We start from the raw sequence: 24,987 nt of genomic DNA, 5'->3' as shown, positions 1-24,987 counted from the left end.
TATGAAATGTTCACCACAATAAGTCTAGTTAAAATACATCACCATACCTAATTATAACTTCTTTTTTCTTGTGATGAGAACTTTTAAGATTTAATCTCTTCATAACTTTCAAATATGCAATACAGTATTATTAATTATAGTCACCATGCTCTACATTACATCCCCATGGCTGACTTATTTTATAACTGGAAGTTTATACCTTTTGACCCCATTCACCCATTTCATCCACCCTTCCCCTAGCCCCCATCTCTGGCAACCACCAGTCTCTTCTTTGAGCACTTCTTTAACCTCAAGATAGAGACGTTCCAGGCTCATCTTGTACTTTCTCTGCACTGTCCGCGGAATCAGCCATTTCTCCGAGAAGCTATGGTATCTTTTAGTGGAGAATTGTATTTAGAAACCAAGATCAGGATGCTAGGTGTACTTATTGCCACTGCTGTATACTTAATTTTAGACTCTAAAGCTAGAAAATTGGGGGGTTGTATTAATATTTATATCGTAATGACCATGATTCAATAATTATACCTCCAATTCTAAACTAATATCTCAGAGTGTGTTCTAGGGTTCCCCCTTTCTCACTTCTTTTCCCAACAATAAGAAACCTATTATTCTTAGTATATTTGCATATTTGTTCAAGTCTAAAATACACAGAATTTTTTTTTATAAATTACTAATCCTTGCCATATCTAAAACCAAACCTGACTACTACAAGCAACTCTATGCCAATAAAATGGACAACCTGGAAGAAATGGACAAATTCCTAAAAAGGTATAACCTTCCAAGATTGAACAAGGAAGAAATAGAAAATATGAACAGACCAATCACAAGTAATGAAATTGAAACTGTGATTAAAAATCTTCCAACAGGGGCTTCCCTGGTGGTGCAGTGGTTGAGAGTCCGCCTGGCAATGTGGGAGACACGGGTTCGAGCCCTGGTGCAGGGGGATCCCACGTGCTGCGGAGCAGCTGGGCCCACGATCCACGGCTGCTGAGCCTGCACGCTGGAGCCCACGAGCCACAACTACTGAGCCCATGTGCCACAGCTACTGAGGCCCGTGTGCCTAGAGCCTGTGCTCTGCAGCAGGAGAGGCCGCCACAGTGAGAGGCCTGTACACCGCGGAGAGGAGTGGTCCCCATTCGCCGCAACTGGAGGAAGCCCGTGCACAGCGGCGAAGACCCAATGCAGCTAAAAATAAATAAATAAATAAATTTAAAAAAATATCTTCCAACAAACAAAAGTCCAGGACCAGATGGCTTCACAGGTGAATTCTATCAAATATTTAGAGAAGAGCTAATACCCATCCTTCTCGAACTCTTCCAAAAAATTACAGAGGAAGGAACACTCCCAAACTCATTCTATGAGGCCACCATCACCCTGATGCCAAAACCAGACAAAGATACTACAAAAAAAGAAAATTACAGACTGATATCGCTGATGAATATAGATGCAAAAATCCTCAACAAAATACTAGGAAACAAATCCAACACATTAAAAGGATCATACACCATGATCAAGTGGGATTTATCCCAGGGATGCAGGGATTCTTCAATGCACGTGAATCAATCAATGTGATACACCATATTAACAAATTGAAGAATAACAACCATATGATCATCTCAATAGATGCAGAAAAAGCTTTTGACAAAACTCAACACCCATTTATGATAAAAACTCTCCAGAAAGTAGGCATAGAGGGAACCTACCTCAACATAATAAAGGCCATATATGACAAACCCACAGCAAACATCATTCCCAATGGTGAAAAACTGAAAGCATTTCATCTAAAACCAGGAACAAGACAAGGATGTCCATTCTCACCACTATTATTCACATAGTTTTGGAAGTCCTAGCCACGGCAATCAGAGAAGAAAAAGAAATAAAAGGAATACAAATTGGAAAAGAAGAAGTAAAGCTGTCACTGTTTGCAGATGACATGATACTGTATATAGACAATCTTACGGATGCCACCAGAAAACTACTAGAGCTAATCAATGAATTTGGTAAAGTTGCAGGATACAAAATTAATGCACAGAAATCTCTTGCAGTCCTATACACTAATGATTAAAAATCTGAAAGAGAAATTAAGGAAACACTCCCATTTACCATTGCAACAAAAAGAATAAAATACCTAGGAATAAACTTACCTAGGGAGACAAAAGACCTGTATGCAGAAAACTATAAGACACTGATGAAAGAAATTAAAGATGATACCAACAGATGGAGTGATATACCATGTTCTTGGATTGGAAGAATCAATATTGTGAAAATGACTATACTACCCAAAGCAATCTACAGATTCAGTGCAATCCCTATCAAATTACCAATGGCCTTTTGTACGGAACTAGAACAAAAAATCTTAAAATTTGTATGGAGACAAAAAAGACCCCGAATAGCCAAAGCAGTCTTGAGGGAAAAAAATGGAGCTGGAGGAGTCAGACTCCCTGACTTTAGACTATACTACAAAGCTACAGGAATCAAGACAATATGGTACTGGCACAATAACAGAACTATAGATCAATGGAACAAGGTAGAAACCCCAAAGATAAACCCACACACCTATGGTCAACTAATCTCTGACAAAGGAGGCAAGGATATATCATGAACTAAAGGCAGTCTCTTCAATAAGTGGTGTTGGGGAAACTGGACAGCTACATGTGAAAGAATGAAATTAGAACACTCCCTAACACCATACACAAAAATAAACTCAAAATGGATTTGAGACCTAAATGTAAGACCGGACACTATAAAACTCTTAGAGGAAAACATAGGAAGAACACTCTTTGACATAAATCTCAGCAAGATCTTTTTTGATCCACCTCCTAGAGTAATGGAAATAAAAACAAAAATAAACAAATGGGACCTAATGAAACTTAAAAGCTTTTGCACAGCAAAGGAAACCATAAACAAGATGAAAAGACAACCCTCAGAATGGGAGAAAATATTTGCAAATGAATCAATGGGCAAAGGATTAATCTCCAAAATATATAAACAGCTCATGCGACTCGATATTAAAAAAAGAAACAATCCAATCGAAAAATGGGCAGAAGACCTAAATAGACATTTCTCCAAAGAAGACATACAGATGGCCAAGAAGCACATGAAAAGATGCTCAACATCACTAATTATTAGAGAAATGCAAATCAAAACTACAATGAGGTATCACCTCACACCAGTTAGAATGGGCATCATCAGAAAAATCTACAAACAACAAATGCTGGAGAGGGTGTGGAGAAAAGGGAACCCTCTTGCACTGTTGGTGGGAATGTAAATTGATACAGCCACTATAGAGAACAGTATGGAGGTTCCTTAAAGAACTAAAAATAGAATTACCATATGACCCAGCAATCCCACTACTGGGCATATACCTAGAGAAAACCATAATTCAAGAAGACACATGCACCCCAATGTTCATTGCAGCACTATTTACAATAGCCAGGTCATGGAAGCAACCTAAATGCCCGTCGACAGACAAATGGATAAAGAACATGTGGTACATATATACAGTGGAATATTACTCAGCCATAAAAAAGAATGAAATTGGGTCGTTTGTAGAGATGTGGATGGGCCTAGAGACTGTCATACAGAGTGAAGTAAGTCAGAAAGAGAAAAACAAATATCATATATTAACGCATGTATGTGGAACCTAGAAAAATGGTGCAGATGAACCGGTTTGCAGGGCAGAGGTTGAGACACAGATGTAGAGAACAAACGTATGGTCACAAAGGGGGGAAAGCAGCAGGGGGTGAGGGTGGTGGTGTGAGGAATTGGGAGATTGGGATTGACATGTATACACTGATGTGTATAAAATGGATGACTAATAAGAACCTGCTGTATAGAAAAATAAATAAAATAAAATTCAAAATTTCAAAGAAAAAAGATAGAGTAATTCACTTTAGAAAGTCTCTGAAAATTGTAATTAGGTGTTGAAATTAATATTGAAAATATTGCAAAGGGGATGAACTTTTCATTACATTCTATCACTTTTTGGAAACACTGATTTTGGCTGAGACGGTTCTCCAATTTTAAACACACACATACACACACACACACAAGTACACACATATGCACTGACATACACATACATCTCTAGCTGCTTTGTTTCTCTGACCATGTAAGAGTGGTGCACTCTTCCTTTTAGACAAAGCTATCAAACAGCTGAGCGACATCCTCTCTTGAACAAATAAAGCAGATGGAGTTGTATGCAAAACAGTCAAACAGGCTTTAGCGTAATATAGAAAAAAATAATAAAATAAAAATATAAAATAAAACCAAACCTACTAAATAGAATTTAGGAATGTTCTCTGCATATACCTATGTGTGTGTGTGTGTGTGTCCTTTTTTGTAATCCAAATGGACTGTATTCTGTGTACTGTTATATGACTTGCTTTTTGACATAACAATACATTTGAGATGTCTTTAGAAAACAATACATGAAGGTTTTTATCATTCATTTGAACAATTGCATATAGTAAGGTAAGAGTATAACATAATTTATTTACTCTATTCTAAATATCCATGGATATTTAGGCTGTTTGCAGTTTTTGGCATTTTTAAAGGGTATTATAAAGAAAATCACTTTATATATAAAGTTCATATATAATTGTACACTTCTGGGAGCACATCTGTAGGATACATTCCTGAAAGTAAGACTTCTTAGACAGTGATATGTGCATTCAAAAACTTAATAACTTTTGCCAAACTGAAACCAAAATAAGAGGTATTAATTTACACACTTTTCATATACTTATTAATCATTTGTACTTCATTTGCTGTGAATGTCCATTCACATATCTTGCTCATTTTTCATATTCTGTCATCATTTTCTCGTAAGAGTTCTATAATAAGGAAATATGCCTTTTATTATACATGTTGCAGTATTTTTCTTCTGTTTACCATTATTACTGAGTTTGTGAGTTTGAAATTTTATTAGCATTTTATTTATGTGTTTATCAAGGTCTTCCTAACTCCAACATTATTTTTTTTAAGTACCCATGTCTTCTATACTTTTTATGTTTCAGTATTTGATTCATCTGGAATCAAATTGGTTGTAAGAAACAAAGATGTACTTCTTAAAATGAAATCAGATGCACCTTTTATTATTACCTATAACTAGGCCATTGTCTCAACACCATATATCGAATAATAAAAATATCTCATATTGTTACTACATTATGCTACCATATGCTAAATCTGCCCCTCCTCCCACAATTATTCTTCTTTGGAATTTCCCCAGTTATTCTCACATTTAACAATTAGTGGTATTTTTATTGATTTCTCATTGTATTCACAGAAATTTAAGAATAAACATCTTTAGTCTATAATACTGAGGCTTTCTACCCAAAGCAAGATTTAAATGGTAATGTTTGTCTTCTTTTATGTGTTTCAGTAGGGTTTTAAAATAGTCTTCATGTAGAAAATGAGTATTTTCGATTTCCATGTATTTGATCTGTTTTGTTTCATTTAGGAATGAGATATCTTCTTCCATTATATTTTCTAAAGGACTATTATTTTCATCACTTAGCTTTCCAGTTCACTCTCACTGGTATCTTAATCTAAATAATTCCTCAATTTATAAAGCCCTACATTTTATATCTGTTTATTTCTGTCATTTTCAAAGTTCCATGTTACTGCCCCCTTCTGTCCTCCCTACCCTGTTAAAATTCCACAGACTACCATTTAATTGCATTCACCTTTAATTCACGTGCCCTTATCTAACCTGACATAATACCAGTCTTGGTTAAATCAAATTTTCCTCTTGTGCAGAGCACCCATGCAGCTGAACTTCACTGGTGGAAAATACATTCTTATGATAACTGGTCTTACTTAGAAGTCATGACATTTAACACTAAGTGGGGTCTTGATGTTACTGGGGAACCCCTCTGTATTCCTGCCTACCATTATTTCTCTCACCCTCTTTGCATCTTTTCACACATTTTTTTCTATTCTCTAACTTCCAAAGATTCTTCCTTATCCTTTTTTAAGCACATGACTTTATTTTCTATTTCATTAAGAACAATTAAAGCAGTTAGGAGAGATCTTCCATGTAGTCCCACCAACACATCAACCCAACCATGTGCATCTGTGCTCAGTACCAATCCTTGTGTACTCTCACTGTGGGGAGCACTCCATGTACTTCTAACAAGACCATCTATGCACTTGTGCACTGCACCCCAATCCCCTTTCCCTTACTCAGGACTTTGCTTTAGCAGTTTTCCTCTATGTCTTTTGAATCATCAAATTTGCATTAGATCACTTTCATTTACAAACTTATTTGCTTGTAATTTTCCTCATCCTAAAGGAACAAATATAAAGGCCAATAAAAACAACCTTCCTGTGATCCCATATCCTTCTCCAGCTACGGCCTCATTTATTTGCTCCCTTTTACGTCAAAACTCTTTGAAGGAATTGCATTGTCTTCAGTTTCTCTCCTTTTTTCTCTTGAATTCACACTAAACAGGCTTTTATCACCATCTCTCATACAGATTTTTTTTGGATGAGACCGAACACCTCATATTGCCAAATCTAACAATCAATTCTAACACAACGTACTGGGCATATTGGCAGCATTGGACCCAATTGACTAATTTCTCTTACTTGGAAATCTCTTTTCATGTGGTTTCCAGGAAACACCCTTTTTTAGTTTTCATATTTTCCCCTTCCAATGTCATATCTCTTTTCTCCTCAATCTCATGATGTTGGACTACCTCAAGTTTCAGCCACAAACCACTTCTGTATTTACAGTTGCAACCTAGTGATCACTTCCTCTTCTGGCTTTAAACAATTTCCAAACTTAAATCTCCAGTCCATACTTCTTTCCAAAATCCAAAGTTGTATGTTCAACAGTCATCCCATTTTCTCTTCTTGAATATCTCCTCAGCATCTCAAATAGAACATGTCCCCAACTGAACTGATAAACTCTTCACTCAAAGGGACACTTTGTTCCAAGCTGCCATCACCTCTAACTTAGACCACAGCAGCAAGGTCCTGACTGGCCTCTCCCTGCTTCTCCTTTGGGTCTGGGAGTTGATTACAGTAGCAGTCAGAGTAAAGATTTTAATGTCTAAATCAAATCAGGTAGCCCCTTTGCTCAGAAGGCTCTACAATGAATTTTTAACCCTCTTAGAATAAAATTCAAAGCCCTTACCATAGCTTATAAGACCATAGTTTCAATCTTCCCCTTTATTGCCTTGGTCATTACCCTCCAGCCACGCTGGCCTATTTTTTGTTCCTCACACATGCCAAGGTTAACCTCTCCCTAGATCTTATCTTAGCTTGGAGCACTCTTCCCCACGTTCTGTGTGGCTCACCCACTCCTTCATTCATTCTTCTGCTCAAACATCACCTTTCCTGACCACCTGATCAGGTGGACCACCTGACCACCTGATGGGCTACTGTTTCCTGCTGCCAGGAATGACTATCCTTTTGTCCTTTTTTCCTTTTGCTTTTTCTCCAAACACTATCACTTCCCAAAATAACATTACATATAACTTATATACTTTTAAAATCATCTATGTACCTCTTGGAAAATAAGTTCTGTGACAGCAGGAACTTTGCTTCGTTCACTGCTTGTTTGTTTTTGTTAGTGACTTTTGCTCTCCTCTGTTTGGTATTTTGCCTGGAATACAGTTTTCCATCCCTTATTTTCAACCTTCCTGTTTTGTTTTAGATAGTGATAAGTGCTAAAACAAACAAACAAACAAACAAAAACATAAAACACCTAATAGAGTGCCCACATTGGTGGGCATTACAGTAGATGAAGTGATCAAGGAAGGAATCCCTAAAGATTACTTCTCATTTTAGTTGAGGCTTGAATGACAGAGAATGAACATGCATAAATGAATGAATGGTAATCTGTAGAAAAAGAGCACTCTAGACTGAAGGAATAGCAAGTATAAAGTTCCTAAGTGGGAATAAACCTATGTTGATTGTTACTGGACTAGTAGGTAAGAGGTTAGACATAAGAGATGAGGTCATTCTTAATGGCATGGAGTGACAAGGACAGGTAGAGCCTATAGGTCATCATGAGGAGAGTAAATTATATTCCAAGTACAATGGGAATCCATTGGGTATTTTTAATTAGGGGAAGAGCATGATCTGATTTTCATCTTTAAAAGAAAACTTTGGCTGTTGTGTAGAGAATTGATTGGAAAAGAATAAGAATAAACAAGGAGAGTAGATACTGAGAGAAGATTGTTTCTGTATAGGAGCAGTTTCAGTGGAGATGGAAGGAAATGGATAAATTTGTTTTGTAGGTAGAACTGACAAAACTTTTCAGGAAATACTACTCGACATGGCCTCAAAGGCTAATTTTCTCTCCCCTTTCAGTAATTTTGCAAAGAGCTGACAGTGGAAGAAGAGGTTGATACTAACTGCTGAGTTCTTGATGCTCCCTCTTCTAACAAGGATCTTTCAACTAAGAAGCTCCTGTTGTTATGTAATCACTTAGATGTTTCCTGTTCCTCTTTTTTTTTTTTTTTTTTAAATATGCCACTCCTATGAAAGATCGTATAATTATATCAACTTGACAGAGAGAAACATTTGACAAAATCCAGCACCCATATATGACAAAAACTCTTAGTAAGTTAAGAATTGAAGGGAATTATCTCAATTTGATAAAGAGCATATCCAAAAAAAAAAAAAAATTCAATAGGATCATACTTAATTGTGAAAGACTGAATGCTTCCTCCCTAAAATCAGGGACAAGGCAAGGATATCTGCTCTCACCACTCTTACTTAACATGGTAATGGAGGTTCTGCCCACTGCAATAAGACACAAAGAGGAAATAAAAGGCATATAGATCAGAAAGGAAGAAGTAAAACTGCCCCTATTTATGTGGGTGACATAATTATCTATGTAGAAAGACCCAAGGTATTTGCAAAAGCAAAATAAAACAAAAAAACTTCCTAGAACTAGTGAGTTAGGTAAAGTTACAACATACAGTATCAACATATGAAAATTAATGACATTTCTATATACTAACAGTGAAAATGAGGGAACCAAGATTAAAAGCACAATATCATTTACAACAGGGGTCCCCAACCCCTGGGTCATGGACCACTACTGCTCCATGGACTTTTCGGAACCAGGCTGCTCAGCAGGAGGTGAGCACCGGGAGAGCGAGCAAAGCTTCATCTGTATTTACAGCCACTCCCCATGGCTTGCATTACTGCCTGAGCTCCACCTCCTGTCAGATCAACGGTGGCATTAGAATCTCATAGGAGCACGAACCCTACTATGAACTGTGCATGCAAGGGATCTAGGTTGAGTGCTCCTTATGAGAATCTAATGCCTGATGATCTGAGGTGGAGCTGAAGCAGTGATGCTAGTGCTGGGGAGCAGCTGCAAATACAGATTATCATCAGCAGAGAGGTTTGACTGCATGGAGACCATAATAAATCAACTGCTTGCAGGCTCATATCAAAGCCCGATCAGTGAGTGGCAAGTGAAAACAAGCTCAGGGCTCCCACTGATTCTGCATTATGGTGAATTGTATAATTATTTCATTATATATTACAATGTAATAATAATATAAATAAAGTACACAATAAATGTAATGTGCTTGAATCATCCCGAAACCATCCACTCCCCACCCTGGTCTGTGGAAAGATTGTCTTCCACGAAACCAGTCCCTGGTTCCAAAAAGGTTGGGGACCACTGATTTACAGTTTCTCCAAAGAAAATGAAACACTTAGGTATATGCTTAACAAAACATGTATAAGATTTGTATGCTGAAAAATTACTAAATGCTGGTGAAAGAAATCAAAGAAGACTTAAATGGAGAGACATACTTTGGTCATGAACTGGAAGACTCAACACTATAAAGTTGTCAATTTTCCTTAAATTGATCTATAGATTTAATGCAATTCCTATAAAAATCCTGGCAAGCATTTTTGTAGACATAGACAAGCTTATTCTAAAATTGACATGGAGATACACAGGCCTTAGACTAAAGGCCTAAACTAAAATAATCCTGATAAAGAAGAATAACGTGAGAGGAATCACTCTACCCAAAATTAAGATTTACTATACAGCTACATTAATCAAGATACTGTGGTATTGGTGGAGCAGTAGACACATAGATCACTAGAACAGAAATGGAAAACTCAGAAATTGATGCACAGAAATATACTTAACTGATTTTTGACAAATATGCAAAATGGAGGATGGTAGCCCTTAAAAAAAATTAAACTGAAGCAATTGGATATCTGCAGGCAAAAATTTAACCTTGATCTAAATCTCACAGCTTATTACCAAAAAACTCACAATGGATCATTGACTTAAATGTAAAAAATAAAACTGTAAAACTTCTAGAAAAAAATTATAGAAAAATGTGTAAAATATGGAAACACAAAAGACCCCAAATAGCCAAGACAATCTTGAGAAAGAAGAGTAAAGCTGAGGTATCATACTCCCTGATTTTGAATTATACTACAAAGCTACAATAATCAAAATAGTATGGTACTGACACCAAAACAGACCCATAGATCAGTGGAACAGAATAGAGAGCCCAGAAATCAACCCACTCTTATATGGGCAATTAATCTATGACAAACAAAACAATATACAATGTACAATGGGGAGAGGGCAACCTCTTCAATAAATGGTTTTGTGAAAACAGTACAGCTACATGCAAATGAATCAAATTAGACTACTTTCTCATACCATGCACAAAAATAAATTCAAAATGGATTAAAGACTTAAATGTAAGACCTGAAACCATAAAACTTTTAGAGGAAAACATAGGTAGTAAACTCTTTGACATTTATCTTAGTGATATTTTTTTGGATATGTCTCCTCAGGCAAGGGCAACAAAAGCAAAAATAAATAAATGGGACCACATCAAGCTTAAAAGCTTTTGCACAGTGAAAGAAACTATCAGCAAAATGAAAAAGCCACCTACTGAATAAGAGGAGATATTTGCAAATGATAGATCCAGTAAGGGATTTTTATAAAAAGCTCATACAATTCAACATCATAAAAACCAAACAACCCAATTGAAAATGGACAGAATACCTGAATAGACATTTTTTCCAAAGAAGACGTACAAATGGCCAACAGGCACATGCTCAAAAGATGCTCAACATCACTAATCCTCAGGGAAATGCAAATCAAAACCACAATGAGACATTACCTCGCACCTGTCAGAATGGCTATTATCAAAAAGATAACAAATAACAAGTGATGGTGAGAATGTGGAGAAAAGGGAACCCTCATACACTGTTGATGGAAATGTAAATCGGTAGAGCCACTATGGAAAACAGTATGGAGATTCCTGAAAAAATTAAAATTAGAATTACCATTTGACCCAGAAATTCCACTCCTGAGTATTTATCAGAAGAAAACAAAAACACTAATTAGAAAAGTTACATGCCTCCCAGTGTTCATTACAGCATTATTTACAATAGCCAAGATATGGAAGCAACCTAAGTGTCCATCAATAGATGAATGGATAAAGAAGATGTGGTAAATATTTACAGTGGAATATTAGCCATAAAAAAGAATGAAATCTTGCCATTTGTGACAACATGGATGGACCTAGAGGGTATTATGCTAAGTGAAAGAAGTTAAACACATACTGTATGATTTCACTTATATGTGGAATCTAGAAACAAAACAAATGAACAGACATAACAAAACAGAAACAGAGTCATAGAGAACAAACAGGTGGTTGCCAGAGGGGAAAGGGATGGGAGAAGGAAAGAAATAGGTGAGGGATATTGAGGTACAAACTTCCATTTGCAAAATAAATGAGTCATGGTTATGAACATAACTATGTACATCTTTGTATGGTGACATCGTAACTAGGGTTATCATGGTTGATCACTTTGAAATGTAAAAAGTAAAAAAGAAAAGGAGATTTAAACCAATGGAAAATAATACTATGTTTTTAATATGGAGGCTCAAGATCATTAAAATGTTGGTTTTTCATAAATTAGTTAATAAATGCAATAGGATTTCAATAAAATAATACCAGAGTTTGGTTCGCTTGTATGTATGTAACTGTGCTGAGTATGTGTGTGTGTTGGGGAGAGGTGTAAGTTAAACAAGCTGCTTCTAAAATTTATATGAAAAATTTGAACAGGCAAAACACCTAAATATATTCTGAAGAAGAATAATGGCAGGTAGCTATCTCTATTAGATGATAAAACATTTTAAAAAATCTATGATAATTAATGTTGACACATTAAATAAATATATAAATACAATAGAATAAAAATTCTACATTATTTCCATATGTCACATTGTTTCAGAGGACTTTCATTTGCCCCAGGGAAGGGTAAGCCCAAAAGAATCCAGAAAAAAAAAGGTCAATTGAATTTCAAAAAGATTTTTTTAAACTCATAACTAAAACATTTGTCTTAAAAGCTGAAATAGTTTTTAACTTTAGCAAACTTTTCTAGAGAGTAAAGCTACATTTAGTTTACAAAGAATTATTTTGAATATCAAAAGTCTAAGCACTAAAAGTACTTTGTATGTGAAATGTATAATGCAAACTACTACAGAGTTAGGAAGAATTTAGGTTTTTCTGCCAAAATAAAATAAAGGTATCCAGCTTTGTGGAGACGATAACACTGGAGTTAGTTGGATATTGAGGAAGGCCCACTCTTAGGTCTACCAGCAGATACCAGGTTTACCCTGCTGTAAGGAAGGACGGGTGACAACTGATAAAGCAGAAGGGATATGTCCCTCACTTCCCAGCCTCAGAAAACATGTGAATCCTGGTGGAGCAGAAACAGTTGAGTGATACATCCAAGTGGATGTCTTGGTGACACCCCACTGTGTCTTACTTACTCCATTATAGGGTCAAGGGTGCAACTGTATGTCCAATTGCCCTCAAGCAGTGGTTGAGAAAGGGCCAGTGGATATAGAGTAGTCACAAGGAAGATGAAGGGCAGGAATCACATTGATTAAAGAACATGATAAGACCAGAGTCATCACAATAGATAACAAGGATGACCACGGGAGTCATGTATTTACATGGAAGTCCAACATGGACAGGTGGAAGTGACTATGGATCAGGTTCCTCTTCCTCCATGCTAAGAAAACTAGAAGGCTTTGTTACCAACCCAGGGTTCTTGGACTCCTTAATCAATAGAAATTGATAAGAGTTCAAACTAGAAATTCAGGCAAGGCTTTATTGGTACTTGTGTTGTGGCACAAGGGAGTGAAAGCAAGTAGCAGGTTCCCTTGCTCACTCCTGAGTGGGGGTGAGCTGGTCCCTTAAATGGGGTGAGGGTAGGGGAGGACCCTTGGGTCAAGCCAGAGGGGTGGCTTAGGTGGTCTGCACACCCCCTTGGTGGTGCTTTGTGCAGGGATCGTGTGCAGGACCCTGCTTTTGCTTGACACCTCAGAAGTGGAAGTTGGGTTTTTGGAAGTTGGGTTTTCATTTTGTATCTTTTTTTTTTTTTTAATGAATTTATTTTTATTTATATTATTTATTTTTGGCTGCCTTGGGTCTTCGTTGCTGTGCACGGACTTTCTCTAGTTGCAGCGAGCGGGGGCAACTCTTCATTGCGGTGCACTGGCTTCTCATTTTGGTGGCTTTTCTTGTTGCAGAGCACGGGCTCTAGGTGCGTGGGCTTCAGTAGTTGTGGCTCACAGGCTCAGTAGTTGTGGCTTGTGGGCTCTAGAGCTCAGGCTCAGTAGTTGTGGCGCACGGGCTTAGTTGCTCTGCGGCATGTGGGATCTTCCCAGACCAGGGCTCGAACACATGTCCCCTTCATTGGCGGGTGGATTCTTAACCACTGCACCACCAGGGAAGTCCCAGTCGTTTTGTATCTTATTGTTCGTAATTGCCTGACTGCCATGTGTGCAGTTACTTTTAGGCCCTTATAGTTTCTTTGTATTCTGTTGCTGGAGGAGAGTTTTGTCCAGGTGCAAGCACTGCAACAAAAGGTCTCAGGTCCCAGGTCCAGCCTGTCTCACCTGCACCAGAACTTGTTTCACCCAGAGGATAATGGGAAAGAAAGGGCAGGAGCAGGACCTTGAATTTCATTGTTTACTCATAAAATGACTTAATTACTAAGTTGCCCCAGTTTACATGAAAAAGACTAGATGACTTTTTTCTGTCAGGCAGATTGGGAGCTCAGAATTACAAAGTAGACTGAACTGCAGAACTGTTTTAAAGTTAGATTTTTAGGTGCTTGCATGCATAGCCTATAAAATGCACAATCATTTTACAGATTTTAATATTTTTATATTTCAAAAATATTTTATAATGAGAATACTGTGTACTCATGTGAATCTTATGTATCTTTTAATAAATAGATCATATAATAATTTTTATTTGCTCAGTAATTATCGATTTTGATCATTATAGTTTGATTCAACACCTATATTGTGTCACAAATTAAGTCTAAAGTTCACGCTGATTCTTTTTTATATTTTTAAGGTGAGGAGCAGTAAATCGCCTTTTATTATTCCATTTCTAACCCAGTTGCTTTAATTTTATGGAAGTTTTCATGTCAAAATCCTTTACTGTCGACTCCTTTCAGGTTTTCAGGACTAATGAAATTACCTAATTTATCAGAAAGGTGTTATGCTGACTCTTCATATTTCCGTTTAATTCTCTTTCTTTGCCTTTGTGACTTAGCTTATAAAGGGCAGGAGAGGACCCAATCTGAAGGACCTTTTCTAAACTCTCTTTGGCTCCTCCTGACCCTCCCCTTGTACTTCTGGCTTCTCTTGCTCTCCTACCACAGGAAGCTCCAATTTGGATCTGCTTCTAACTTTTCTTTCTTTTCAGCCAATTTCACAGCATTCTTTCAACAATTTGCTCCCTGAGCTGTTAGTCTTCTCTTCCTCTGAGGCTGCTGTGCATCCTGTCCATGAGAGAGACCCTTCTTTCAACCCCACAAGGACTTCTTTATGTGGCTCATCTCTAGCCAGGAGAAGCGAAGCATCAGACCAAGTCACGTGTGCTGCATGCCCATCATATGCAGTTAGGAGTTCTCTCCACTTAATTTCCTCACTTCCCACCCCATGGTTCCCTTTCCTTTGAAGTCCCACATATTTGAAAATATTCTCTCTAGAAGGATTTTAGCTCACTGCAAACCCATTTCCTAAAAGATATCTATATTTTTGCTTTGCTTATCTTATTAAAGCACAAGGCACTTAGATTTCTACACAATATCCTCCCTAATGACCACTTGTTCAAGCATCCAATTTATGTTAAAAGGGGATGCAGTGCAGTGGCGATTTTAACGTGGTTTATACCACATTAAAAAGTGGACTGGTCACTTTAAATTTAAGCTTGAGATAAACACTAGATCACATTCTGACCTTGTAATTATCTACTGGAATACGGCCAATGGGTGTCTTTGAGTTACTTTTGCTTTTATTTATGTTAACAAAAGGTTGAGGAAGTGAAAATCAATTATTAGAGGCTAGACCCCAGCTCCACTTTTGCCCTGGCTGTGATGTATGAGACTTCACTAATCATTTGAAATCTTGGTTCTGTAACTTTATCTATATAGGCTTCCTCCTGGAAGGCATGCACACCTATTTGGGTAGGGATTTCATCTTAGGAAAGGGATTTCCTACCCACCACTCTCCACAGAGCCTCCTGGACTTCTTCGTTTCTTAGACTACACACAACAGGGTTTAGTAAAGGTGTGATGACAGTGTAGGTCACTGAGATCATCCTTGGTGTTCTCTGACTTGGGCTTGGGGAAAGGAGTGGAGGCACAGCCGTAGTGGACCATGACCACAGTGAGGTAGGAGGCACAGATGGCAAAGGTCTTCTTCCGGCCCTCGGTGGAGGCGATCTTGAGAATGGTGGAAATAATGAGGATGTAGGAGATGAAGAAGGTTGCAGGGCCTGTAATGACCAAGATGCTGATAATTAAGGTCAGGATATCATTGATGATTGTGGTAGCACAGGCCAGGTCCAACACAGGTTGAACATCGCAGAAAAAATGCTCAATCAGTGCCTTGCAAAAGGGCAGTCTGAAAATGGCCACAGCCTGAACCAGCGAGAGTGAGAACCCCATGGCACAGACTGAGGATGCCAGCCTGGCACAGACCCTCCAGTTCATGATGATCGAGTAATAAAGTGGGTGGCAGATGGCCGCATAGCAAGCATACCCCCTTACTGCCAATAGGAGGCAGTTGGTGATGGCAAAGCCAAGGAAGAAAAAAAGCTGAGTCCCACAGCCCTCCAGGGAAGTGGGTTGGCTCAGACCTACAAGGCTGGAAAGCATGCGAGGGATGATGACCAGGGAGTAGAAAGTCTCTGATAGGAGATGACACTTAGAAAGAAGTACATGGGGGTGTGGAGGTGATGGTCAATGCAGATTACAGTCACAATGATGACATTGCCAGCCAGAGTTAGAATATACAGGGTGAGAAACGCCACAAAGAGTGTGAGCTGATGTTCTTGGAAGTTGGAGAAACCTTGGAAAATAAACTCTCTTACCTCTGTGTGGTTGGCTGTGCTCATTGAAGATCTCAGGTCTGAAAGACAAAGTCAGCACCATCTCTTTGGACCAGAGACTGCCCTGCCCTCTGGTGAGCACACTGTCCAGAGCAAAGATTCAACACCACAAAGACCCAGTTCAAAACTTCATGAATCAACTGCCTTTTCCAGGGGCACGGCAGACTAGGTCCTAGAACTGGAATTAAAGATACAGAGAATTCGGGCTTCCCTGGTGGCACAGTTGTTAAGAATCTGCCTGCCAGTGCAGGGGACACGGGTTCAAGCCCTGGTCCAGGAAGATCCCACATGCTGCGGAGCAACTAAGCCTGTGCACCACAACTACTGAGCCTGCGCTCTAGAGCCCACATGCCACAACTACTGAAGCCCAGGTGCCTAGAGCCCATGCTCAACAAGAGAAGCCACGGCAATGAGAAGCCTGTGCACCACAACGAAGATTATCCCCCACTCACTGCAACTAGAGAAAGCTCGCACGTAGCAACGAAGACCCAACGCAGCCAAAAATAAATAAATAAATTTATTAAAAAAAAAAAAAGATACAGCGAATTCGAGCAACACTATTTAAAAGTTTGAGGTAAAGCATTCTTGTCAAGTGCTCCTGGGTCATGTAAAAAATGACAACCTATGTATGGCCCATGAAATTGGTCTCAAAATTTTCTTAAAACTGGATTTTCTTAAAATGTAGACCACCGTCTCAGGCCACAGTGTAATTAAGTTAGAAATTGTCACAGAAAGGAACTTGAAAAATTACAAATAGTTGATAATCTAACCAATGGTTCAAAGAGGAACTAATAATGGAAGTTAGAAAATATTTAGAATTAAAGAATAATAAAAGAATCATGTACCAAAACATGTACAATGCATTTGGAACATAATTAGAGGGAAGTTTGTAGTTTAAAATGCTTGTTTGTTACAATTTTTTTTTTAAAGGCTGAAAATTAATGAGTAGAGCATCCATCCTAAGAAGTTATAAAACTAAGATAAAAAAAGACAGTAGAAGGAAAAAATAATAATGACACAATGTTAATGATATATAAAAGAAAGATAAAACAGACAAGGTCCACAAGGGTAAAAGTTTATAAACTTTAGGTAAACTGCTAGTGAAACTGACCAAGAAAAAAAAAGGAGGACATAAACTCTAGTATGAATTAATAAAGGGGCACAATAACAGAAGTTTCAGACACAAAAAGATGAAAAGCAACATTATGAACAACTTAATATCAATACATTTTTAAACTTCAATGAAATGGATGCATTTCTAGAAAAATAATTACTTACCAATATTGAATGAAGAAGAAGATTCTTGAAAACTATTGGAAATAAAGACAGTAATGAAAAATCTACAAATAAACCTCCAGGCCAAGAACAATTTACCAATATGTGTTATAAAACATTCAAGGATAAATTAATTTCAGTCTTACACAAACTATGTTTGGTAATAGAAAAAGAGGGTATAGGGGAGCAAAAGAGACCAAAATGTGTCTCTTTAGCATGAGAATTAATTTAGGCTGATTATTTTTTTTTATAAATTTATTTATTTATTTTTGGGTGTGTTGGGTCTTCGTTGCTGCGTGCGGGCTTTCTCTAGTTGCTGCGAGTGGGGGCTACTCTTCATTGCAGTGCATGGGTTTCTCATTGCAGTGGCTTCTCTTGTTACAGAACATGGGCTCTAGGTGTGTGGGCTTCAGTAGTTGTGGCACGTGGGCTCAACAGTTGCGGTTCATAGGCTCTAGAGTGCAGGCTCACTAGTTGTGGCACACGGGCTTAGTTGCTCCGTGGTATGTGGGATCTTCCTGGACCAGGGCTTGAACCCATGTGCCCTGCATTGGCAGGCAGATTATTAACCACTGTGCCACTAGGGAAGCCCTAGGCTGATTATTTTTAAGGTCCAAAGACTCAGGAAGAATCTTTGACCTTTCCTCTAACTGACTAAAAGAATGTAGATGGATGACTTGTTCCAGGAAGGGAGCTAGCACGATAGATAACTATGGTATGAACCAGGTATTGTAGACAGGGAGGAACCTAGCAAAGTCTGCTTTTTAAAATTTCTGGGTCCCATTGTTTCTGCCTGGCCCAGCAAGCATTTGTTTACCAAACATTTGCTTTTCCATCTCCTTGTGAATTGCCTCTCTCTCCTTTGAAGTCTCAAACCACTACTCCCAACATTCTCTTTTTTCTTTGGCTGCAGATGGTATTTAAGATGAGGGTTTTAGCCATTTTGGTGAATTACTCAGTTTTCCTGAATCTCTCCCATGTATACATGTTATTAAACTTTTGTTTGGTTTTCTCTCGCTAATATGTCTCAGGTCAATTTAATTCTTAGACCAGCCAGAAGGACCTTGAAGAGTAGAGGAAACTTTCTTCCTTCCTGACTAGGGAATACTCCTCACCTCATTTTTTGCAGCTGGAATTATCTTGACACCAAATTTATCAGGCCAATCTCATGCACAGAAATAGATGCAAAATTCTTAAGCAAAATGTCACCAGACCAAATCCAACAATGTATAAGATGGGTATGTGACCAAGTTGGTTTTATTTTAGGATGCAAAATTTGTTTAACATTAAAGCAGTCCAGTTATGTATTTCCTCACGTGAATTGTTTAAAGGAAAAGAGACATGATTATTTCAATAGCTGCCAAAAAGCATTTTTAAAATTCAGTGTCTACTTATAAGAGCCCTTAGTAAACAAACAATAAAAGATTTTCTTTAAGCTGATAAAACATGTGTAGAGCAATTCTTCAGCCAACATATACCTAGAGGTGAGATACTGAAGGATTCTCTTTAAGATTAAGAACAAGATAAGGATGAACTGCTTTATCCACTTCTCTTCAACATTGAATATTGAATATTCTAGAATATTCTAATTTCTTACCCAGTAAGGCAAGAAAAAAGGAATTAAAAATACAAGGATTGAGAAGGAAGAAATTCTTTATAGATGATGTGGTTGTGAACATAGAAAATCTAAGAGAAGCTACGGATAAATTATTAGAATTATTAAGAGAGTTTAACAAGCTTTCTGGTATAAAATTTATATATTAAAATTCATCACATTTCTGTACTTAAACAAATTGATAGCAAATTAAATTTAAAAGGGCTATCATTTATAATAGCTTAAAAATAGAAAATACCTAGGAATGAAGACCTTTATTAAGAAAATTATAAAACCTTAATAATGAACACTAAAGAGGACTGAAATGAATGGTGAAATACACAATGCTTATGAATTGGAAGACCTAATATTATGAAGATTCCAATTAATCAAAAATCCATGAATTCATACTCTATGAATTCTGTGCAATTCAATCAGAATTCCAAATGGATTGTTTTTGGTTGGTTGTTTGTTAGATTGACAACTGATTCTAAAATTTATATGGAAGTACAAAGATCCAAGAGAAGCCAAAACACTCTAAAAGGAGAAGAAGAAGAAGAGAGTGTTGCCTTTCAAATACCATTACTTATTATAAGGCTATAGGAATTAAGAAGGTGTGGTATTGTCACAGGGATAAGTGGTCACACCAATGGGGAAAAAATGGAGTTCTGGTATATGGAAACTCTTTGCACCAGAGCTGGCATTGCAGATTGGTGGAAAGCACAGAGTCATCAATTAATGGTCCTAGAATAGTTGGTTTATCCATATGGGAAAAAATGAAATTAGATTAACTTACACCATTTAAAAAAAAATCAGTTTCAAGTGTATTAAAAGGAAATGAACAAAACGTCCTATGAAATGTCTAGAAGATAATATATGAGAATATTTTAAAAATTTGAGATAGTAGAAGATACAAAACATAAAAGAAAATAATGATAAATTTTATTCCATGAAAATTAACTTCTATTTTTCAAAATAAGTCACACGAAAAGAAAAAGGTAGAAACCAGAAAAACATTTACAATAAAATAACAGATAAAATACTAATATCTGGAACATCTAAAAATCAAAAAGATCAGCTTAATATAATGATAGTTTGAAAAGAAAACAGGAATTTTATATGAGAGGAAATACAACTGGCATGTGAACAGATTTTTAACATCATGAATAGCCAGGGAAAAATAAGACCGCAGACCACAAGCTAAGACCACAGACCACTTCACACTTATCAGATTGCAAAAAATCAAAACTATCACAGATATAGAGTAATGGAAGCTCCAGTTCCCTGTTGAAGGGAATGTAAATTGATAAAATTATTTTTGGAAAACAAGTAGAAATTACCTGTCAGAGCTGAAAATGAACATATCCTATGCAATTCTACCATTAGATATTTAACCCAGAAAAACTAAAGAATCACAGGCAAGAAGATTAAAGCAAGTTTGTTTATTATAGTAAAATAAAACTGAAACAAACCATGTTTTTCAGAAGAAGAAAGGATATTTAAATTGAAGTAAATTCTTACAATGAAGTATTATAGAACATTGAATGAATTAATTATAAAGCTGGGGTGGGCAAACTACAGCCCATAGGCCAGCTGCGCTTGTAAATAAGGACTTATTAAAACACAGTCACACCCATTTTTTATGTATTATGTGTGACCGATTTTGCACTAAAATAGTAGCGTTAAATAGTGGCAACAAAGACTGTATGGCCTGCAGAGACTAAAATATTTACTAACTGATCTTTTACAGAAAACGTTTGTTGACTTCTGTTAAAGATCATTAAAGGTACTAATTACATTTTCATGAACCAACACGGATAAATCTCAAAATCATAATGTTGAATAATAGAAGCAAATCAAAGATTGTATACATATGTTTGTGTGTGTATTCCATTTATTTAATGTTCAAAAGAAGGCAAGATTAAATAATATATAGCTTAGAAATAAAAAATATGTACTGTAAAGCAGTATATTCTTTAAAAACATGGGAAATTAAAAACATGGAAATTCTGTAACATAAAATTCATGATAGTGACTATTTGGCATATATTTGAAGTACTTGAAAGTATCTGAAGTATTTGAAAGGAGTATATGTGAGGCTTCTAGCTTTATGGTGATGTTCTGTTTCTTAGTTTTGGCAGAGGGTACCTAGGTATTTGTTTTGTTATTTTTCTTAAAATGTGCATTTGTTTTAATGAACATTTAAATGCACACCATATTTTACAATAAAAATTTTAGTGTTATACATCAAGAAAAGTGTTCATGATATTGTTAGATGGAAGAAATGTTACGAAATAGTAAAGGTCATATGATCCCAATATTGTAATGAAAAGCAAAGATATGTACCCCATAAATGTGGATATGTATGTACAGGAAAAAGACTAAGAATATAGAAATGAATATATGTGTCATTTGTAAACAGAGACTAATACTAATATAATATTTTTAAAAAATATATTCAGCTTTTAAATGATGCATATGAAAAATTTTTAATTCAATGGAAAATCATAGGTTAAAAAGCAGGATATGGTATGGTATATGCAGAATTATCTCAACTAATTGAAAGTATGAATACAGAGAAAGCTAAATGGAAATCATCGAAATGTTAGTAGTGCATGATTCTGCATGGTATAACTCTGGGTGAATTTCTACTATCTCCTGAATTTTTCAAAATGTCTGTGATGAATATGTACTACTTAGGCAGTGGGGTGGAGGATAGGTTTAATTTTTTTAAATTCTCCCTTGAGGTCATTCTTATCACCTTCTTTCTATCTAAGTATCCCTCCAGTCTTGGTTCTATTGGCATTTTTCATTCTCATATGATGGCACATCACATTAGTTGAAATTATTTATTATCTAACTTTTCAACTACATTGTAAGCTTTTTGATGACAGAGATCATACGTAGTCATTTCCACATACCCAGAACCTAGCCCAGTATTTGCCATTTCTTTAGCCCAGTATTTGCCATTTCTTAAGCTTTTGATAACTATGCAAACCAATAAATGAAGTAATACTCTCGAGGTACTTCTAGTCTAGAGGAGGAGACCCATACCTCTGCCAGATATATACAGCAGTGCTGCCTTGGGCACATGGAAACCAGGACAAAGTATTGAAGTCAGAATCTTGACTTAACCCCATTAAGTTGCAGAAATTGAGAGACTACCAGAGGAAAAAGATATGAAAGAACAATATAGGAAAACATGAAAAACTATTATCATTAAGAAGGGACATAGATAATGCATCTGGAGTTAGTTTTCCAATCCTTAATCTGACTTTTGGTGAACAGCTCTTTTCTCCAAAAAGATGGTAGAAAATTATGCAAAATTTTGGCATTTTACAGTTTCCTTTATTCGTCAAAGTAATAATACATCTACTACCCAAAAATAACTACGTGGTAGAAATGTGAGGATGCTTAATCCAAAAAGGACGAAGGTGTTGCCTAATATCACATATTTAGTTCATGGCAGAGAGAATTTGGGAACCCAGCTCTCTTTACCTTGTACTCTGAGCCCTCTGCTTTTGAAAGATCTCAATACTGGAGGGAAGATGTTCTTTCTGTCTCAGCTGAGATACTGATACATGTAACACTGATACACAGAATTTGATGAGCCTTCTCTAGGAAGACATTTAAAAAAAGAGGAAATCACTTTATCTTGTTCTGGGTTGTTTTGATGTCTCTGTGAAGAGACAAGGGCGTGGGTTTGATACGTATTGCCTAATTTCCTTTTAGTTCTTAACATAGTTACTACTGTCTGGTGGAAGGGCAAGACTCAGAAAAACACAGTATTTCCTTTATTTGTTTTCTTCTGCTGCAAGGCTAACATCTATCTGTCTAGAAACTCCAGCTTCAGCCCCATTCACATCCACATCCCACAAACACACACACACACACACACACACACACACATACATACACACACATAGAGATTATGTCAAGCATAGTTCTCTGGAAGTAGTGATCTGGATGCCCCCATGTAACATTGCTGGATGAGAGCAGGGTAAAGAACCTGACCCAGGATTGAGCATAATAAGTAAGGGGAGTCAAAGCAACATATAGACCTCAAAATCTGATGGAACAATAGAGTTGGCCCTTACACTCTGAATGTCTGAGTTAGTTTTTGCATTTACATTTACTAATGCACATTTGATTAAAATATACTATATGCTGGCCTATTAAGACACTCTGCATAACTTACAATTTAGAATTACCCTACAAGGAAATAAAATACATACTCCCACTTTATAGATGGATAATTTGAAGCTGGGAAGGATAAACTACTTGTCAGACTCACATATCTAGTAATTGACAAGACCAGCTGTGAAACACAGTATGTGTGACTCCAAATTCTACATGCTTTCGTTGAGTCAAAACTCTACTGAGGGCTTCCCTGGTGGCGCAGTGGTTGAGAATCTGCCTGCCAATGCAGGGGACACGGGTTCAAGCCCTGGTCTGGGAAGATCCCACGTGCCACGGAGCAACTAGGCCCATGAGCCACAACTACTGAGCCTGCGCGTCTGCAGCCTGTGCTCCGCAACAAGAGAGGCTGCGACGGTGAGAGGCCCGCGCACCGCGATGAAGAGTGGCCCCCGCTTGCCACAACTAGAGAAAGCCCTTGCGCAGAAACGAAAAGCAAACAAAAAAAAAAAAAAATAAATAAATAAATTAATTAATAAAAATATTAAAAAAAAAAAAAAAAACTCTACTGAATGAATATTCAGGAATGAGGTTCCGGTTAGAGGGGAAAAAGACAACAACTGTATGAAAAATGCCTGATGCTCAGCCTTATTCACTCAAAAGATAACAGAGATATCACTGGTAGATGAAAACTCTGGGATTGTAAAGGTTTTTTAATTTACTATCTCTCCTCCATGATTTTAAACAGATTCTTCCATTAATTAAAATGAAACTTCTGAGGATATTCTTGTTCACTTTATAGGCACCTGGTCTCAAAAAGTCATCATGCAAAACACAGGAAAATTATGAAACTCTAATGTTCAAGAAAATCATCAGAAAACCAGGATGAGAAAAGGAAGAAACTTAGAAAATTTTAAAACAGTTCTTCTCTCCTTTTTTTTCTACCATTAACCACTTCTTGCAAAGTTGGCAAAGGAGATGAGAGAAGTTCTTTTAATTGCTGTGCATCTGAACTTTAAAAAAAAACAAAAAACAAAAAAACAGAGATAAGTCTCTTTCCAAGAGGCCTATAAGGGAGAAATTGAAAACCCCAAGGCTTAGAAGTCCAGCATTTCCTGAGTGTCAGAAGGAAGCTCAGGGTGTGGGGACCAACTTAAGGTCCAGAGCATTGCATCCTCTGGCCTGAGAGGATCTTCCTGCAGAGTTGAAGCCTCTTGAAATCCCAAATCCAGGAACTCTGCTTATTCCCGAAAGAGGACCAGATCCATCTGATCTAGGACTCTAGGGACTTCCCCCTTGAGAATCATTCCAGGGCACAAGGGACAGCAGAAAAAGAGTTTGAGGCTCTATCCCAGGGGCCTGATTAGGAACTTGGGCAATTAGTAGAACAAAATTCTGCCTTTGGTTACTGACTCACAAGAGCAGCTTGCATTGTAGAAACTGAAATATGTTTTGTTAAAAAACCATTGAACCCAGGAGGAACATACAAAATAAAATACATGTCAATAATTCTGTGCCTGAGGATTATTCCTTCTTTTAATGAAG

General features: G+C 37.0%; 1 pseudogene; it reads right to left on the bottom strand.

Annotated features, from left to right (window-relative positions):
• Positions 1–15,524: 15,524 nt before the first annotated feature.
• On the bottom strand, positions 15,525–16,442 carry LOC118906082 (annotated as a pseudogene).
• Positions 16,443–24,987: the final 8,545 nt, after the last annotated feature.

Source organism: Balaenoptera musculus, chromosome 1 (assembly GCF_009873245.2).
Source record: "Balaenoptera musculus isolate JJ_BM4_2016_0621 chromosome 1, mBalMus1.pri.v3, whole genome shotgun sequence".
Lineage (NCBI taxonomy): Eukaryota > Metazoa > Chordata > Mammalia > Artiodactyla > Balaenopteridae > Balaenoptera > Balaenoptera musculus.
Note: the sequence above shows the minus strand (reverse complement) of the source record. Positions and strands in the feature narration are given on the sequence as shown.